Source organism: Monodon monoceros, unplaced genomic scaffold, assembly GCF_005190385.1.
Source record: "Monodon monoceros isolate NGI ecotype Baffin Bay Population unplaced genomic scaffold, NGI_Narwhal_1 Super_Scaffold_3, whole genome shotgun sequence".
In the NCBI taxonomy this organism is placed as follows: Eukaryota; Metazoa; Chordata; class Mammalia; order Artiodactyla; family Monodontidae; genus Monodon; species Monodon monoceros.
The window spans coordinates 1762079-1766953 of record NW_021703780.1 but is presented as its reverse complement, the minus strand read 5'-3'; the positions used below and the strand labels follow the sequence as shown (position 1 = coordinate 1766953).

The window sequence follows — 4875 nt, the reverse complement described above, 5'->3', positions numbered from 1 at the left end:
TTACTCCAAACTTAGCACCCTAAGACAACAAACTATTATATCACAGTTTCTGTGGGCGGGGCGATGGGGAACACTCAGCCAGGTGGTTCCAGCTCAGGTCCCACCGTCGGCCAGCGCTGTGGTCATCCAGCGGCTCTGGGAGGGAGCGTCCACCTCACGTGTTTGCGAGCGGACCTCTGTTCTCGGTGCCTGTTGGCTGGGATCTCAGTTATTTGCCCCAAGGTTGCCTGAGTATCCCCAGGATGGCAGCTGCTTCCCCCAGAGCTGGTGATTCAGGATAGAGAAGAGACACAGTGTTTCACCATCCCTGGCGCTGTGTTCCAGTCTGTTACACAGACTAACTCTGGTGCAGCCTGGGAGGTGGTATCACAGGTGAGTTCCTACTGTAGAACTGGGCACGTTGGTGATGTACCTAATATACAGATGTTTCTCTATTTCATTAGCTTTAAATAGCACTTTTCTATCCAGCAACACAGCCATGATAATGTTACATTATCATAACTGAATCATTATAGGTAGTATAACAAGGCCTTATTATTTTTTGGAAAACAATCTTTTCTATGTAACTCCTCACTCTGAGAGGATGAGAGAAACGACCACGAAACAGATCTTCAAAGCACCGGGCAGAACATGGAAGCGGCAGTTACTGGTACTCACCTGAAGAACAAGAGATGCGCCAAGAGTGGCTGGCCTGAATGTCCCGTGCATGGGAGGGAGGGACATGTTACAGGACAGCAGGTGGAGGCTGGGTAAGGAACCGGGTCATAGCGCTGGGGGGTCACACGTGGAGCTGAGACTCAGCCCAGCCCTTCAGGCTTGAGCCCGTCGCCTTCCCGATACCCCTGCTCTCCGGGACAGAGCCCCGGACGCCGCAGGCCTCGGGGGCCCAGTCTGGCATCAACGTTAGGGCTTCGTGAGGTGACTGCAACACACGTTAGCGCTTCACGTCTGACCTGTGTCTCAGGTCAGCCCTCGTCCCCATTGGACCCCCTGACCCTTTGGGGCTCCTACACTGGGCTGGCACTTGGACCTTAGGACATTGGGGTTTTGCAAGGAAAGGAGCGGTGTGTGAGCTGAGAACTGGAGAATGCCTGGAAGACCCTGGACCCCTGTCCTTCCCGACTCACCCTAAGCCCCCATCCCGCCTGGCGCCCTGGGCTAAAGGATACGTGACGGTCAAACAGGTGTTTGAGCTGTGAGGTAGGAAGCTGTGACCTTCCTTGCATTAGCATCCGTCACAGACTCATCCTGGGCTCCCACCCCTGAGGTCACCTGGGGGAAGCCGTACTGGGGCCACCTTCGGAGGCTCCATCGACCCCCTCTGGTCGAAGTTCTCAGCTGCAGCAGAAACCAACTTGGGCCAATTTTGGGAGAAAAAGAATGTATTAAAAAGAAAGTGTGCTGACCCTCCGGGAGGCCTGGGCCATCTGTCTCATCCATCTTCCCATCTTGCAGAGCCAGGAAATTCCTATGATGACATCACAGACTGGGGGCCAGTTCCCGCGACCAGACCACTGGTGCCTGTGACTCTGACATCATTGAGGCCACCCTCCGAGGGGCACTGGTTGCCACCTCTGCAGACCAGAGGGAGCTACTGCTAGAAGGGGGTCCATGCATCACCCCTGCTTTGCATCCCTGGCTCCTGAGCCTACGTCCCCTGCCTGTGTACCAGCTGCAAGGGAGGCTGGGGAGACAAGGTCGGCTTCCACGGAGGGGGCAGCCTTCCCCCCATCACGACCTGCAGAACATCCCTAAGCTGAGAAAAGTAGTGAAGATGGAAGGCGACCCAACAAGAATGACAGATGTCGGGCTTCCCTGGTGGCGCAGTGGTTGAGAGTCCGCCTGCCGATGCAGGGGACACGGGTTCGTGCCCCGTTCCGGGAAGGTCCCACATGCCGCGGAGCGGCTGGGCCCGTGAGCCATGGCCGCCGAGCCTGCGCGTCCGGAGCCTGTGCTCCGCAACGGGAGAGGCCACAACAGTGAGGCCCGCGTACCGCAAAAAAAAAAAAAAAAAAAAGAATGACAGATGTCTATCACGGCTCTGCCTGAAGTTCTTTTCTGCACTCTTTCTAGTGAGAGCATCCTTGTGGGAAGCCTCACGCCACCCGGTTACTATTTTAGCCCCTTCCAGTTAGTTTCCCCTCAAAATGAGTGAGTCTGTAGTCACCCATCTGATTGGACGGGGTTTGGAAGAGAAGGAACTTTGGGTGGAAAGAAGCAAAAAAGAGAAGTTGGGGGTGGAGGGGGTCCAAAGAAAATGCCACAAGTTTTTACTGGAGTTGACCTGTCTGCCTTTTTTTTGTGTTAAAGACTCCTGTAATTTTCACTCTGTACTTGTTCATTCCAGGGCTATAGATCCACCCGATTTAATGCAGTCACCGCTGTGGGCCGGTCCAGTTTTTGCCTGTCCTGGTAGGCGGCCCACGGAGATTCTTTGGAAAGTGGCCTAAGTTATCCCTGCTTGTGCTCACCCTTTCCCTGAAGCCTCCCAGACTCCTCTGGCCTCCCTTGTGTCAAGATCAGCAGAGACCTCACTGTTTTCTAGTTATTTACCAGCTGGTGCCTTATTCTCTGCTCTAAAGCACAAGCATCCAGCACGTGCATGGAGGAGGGAGGCCCGGGACTCAAGGGGAGCAGAAGGGAGGCTGTCTGACCTCGACTAGGTCTTCAGCAACGACTTCTCGGAGGAGCTGACATCTAAGGTTCGTCAGTCTGTCTGACCTTCATAGGTGTTCACCCCTCACCCCCAAGAGAAAAGGGCTTTGTTACACACATGAGGAGCTCAGTCAAAAATTCCCGAGTCAACGCCGCTTACTTCAAATGCAATGGGCACTTTGAAAACAAATATGTTTGTTTTGTGTGTGTGTCCAGGGCAGTATTTTAAAGCAAGCATCTATCAAACCTGCGGCAACTTCAGCCTCAGGACGTTGTTGAGCAGAAGAGCCTCGTAAGGTTTTAGAAAGGATTAGCCGTGCATGTGAATAGGACCAGGTTCCGTAATTATTCCTGAAACCCTTTCTCAGTGGGCAATTAGGGGATTAACCATACAATTTGATCAAATGTTCAGGCCTTTTACATGCTGTACGGTACTTACCAGGCCCAGGAATAAGTCCATTTGTCCTAACGTAAGTCACCCTTAAAAGAATCGCTCAGCTAAGAGATTTACCACCGATACTTAAACTGAAAGCACTTCCACTCAGACTAACACAGCAAAACTTAATGATTTTTTTTGTCTCAAACATCACAGAGAATTTCAGCCCTTCTTAGATTTTCACGACAGCACACCATCCTCCTGTGTGGACCGTGCTCCAGATCAAAGGCCCTGCGTCTACACACGAGCTTCACATTCAGTGTAAGTAATTCTTATGGAAGAGAATGGTATGACGAAAGGTCAATTGTAGAACTACAAGGGATAATACCGTGCATTTTATGAAGTCAGTGGGCAATGAATAGATGTTCTCTGAAGAACGAGCTTCCAGCATCTTAAGGAGTGAGTTACTCACAGTAGGGTCGCAGCCTTCTTTGTACGTGAATTCAGATTTTCCATCAAGATTCCAGCACAGAGCTTGGCATTTGCTGTTCCCTTTACATGAGACATTCACTTTGAAAATAAGGGGACTCTTGACAATGATTTAAAAATGTTTTAAAACTTTGTTGAGTTTAATAACACCCACGCACCTATATCCATTTTTTTCGGAGGAGAAGAGGCCAGGGTCTTGATCTTTCAGGAATCCGGCTGTGCTTCTCTCTCGGGCTCCCTGGCCAGCTCTCGTCTGTGCCCCACGTGTGCTGCCTGTTTCTCGCCTTCTGCCTTTTTGCGCTGTTTCTTGCCTGGACTGCACGTCCCACCCCTGGTCTTTCTTGTCACGCATCGGACGCCTACTTCCTTAGCAGGGCCCTGTTCCAGCATCACCCCCTTGGGGGTGATCAGTCTCAGGCAAAGATGCTTAGACTTGCTTTTGTGCAACACCCTTACTTTTATGTAACTCTACTGCTAAACTTTTTATATTCTATTGCAAATATTTGTCTGTGTCCTCAATAGTGGTGACGTGGTGGGCTGGTGGCAGTGATTTTGTTCTCCAGAAAACATGCGTCAATGTCTGGAGACGTTCCTGGTTGTCACGACTTGGGGTCCAGGGGTAGAGGTCAGGGTGCTGCAAAACATCTTACAACACAGGACAGACCCACAACAAAGGACCGTCTGGCCCCGAAGGCCAGCAGTGCTGAGGCTAAGAAGCCTGGTCACACAGAGTCCTTTCCTCTTAGCCGGAGTTCTCGTCAGCAGGGCCCGACACACAGGAGGCACCCAAATCTTTTCAGACGAATGAATGTCGTGCATTTTTTTTATCTCTTCTCCCAAACCCACAGCCGGAGCTGGGTTCATTGTGGTGCCAGGAACTGGTGTTGATAAACTGTTTAACTGAAGAGGTGAGTGAAAGAAATGCCCTTGCACTTCGCCTGGTGACAAGCGTCCCTAGGAGCCCCGTCAACTTCTCCAGTCTCCTGCCCAGTTCACTTCCTTCGGGGCAGGCCCAGTTTCAGATGAAAAGTTCCTTTTTTTTGGCGCAGAATTGTCTTGCCCAGAAAACATATCCTTTCCAGCCCCGTGGTTCCCACGTGGGGAAAGAAAGTAAGAAAGGACGGGGTGCTGGGCTGCTGAGTGAAGAGAAGCAGCGGGGCCTCCTCCCTCCGGCCGTGGGGAGTGAAGTGTTTGGATAAGCATCGCTCTGGGCTCATCTGGAAAGTATGCATCTTGAAAGGGAGATGAGGCAAAAAATCCTGCTTGATCCCCAAAACTGTCGCCTGGAGGCTCGGCGCCCCCTGAGAAAACTGGGCGACTCCAGGCTGGAAAAGTTCAGAAACCCATTAGGCGGC

General features: G+C 51.8%; 1 long non-coding RNA gene across 1 annotated transcript; it reads left to right on the top strand.

The window, feature by feature from the left end:
- Positions 1 to 2052: 2052 nt before the first annotated feature.
- On the top strand, positions 2053 to 4386 carry LOC114908061. The gene is made up of 3 exons (XR_003796842.1): positions 2053 to 2702; positions 3248 to 3352; positions 4369 to 4386. It is a non-coding gene; the product is annotated as an uncharacterized LOC114908061 (long non-coding RNA).
- The last annotated feature ends 489 nt before the right edge of the window (positions 4387 to 4875 follow it).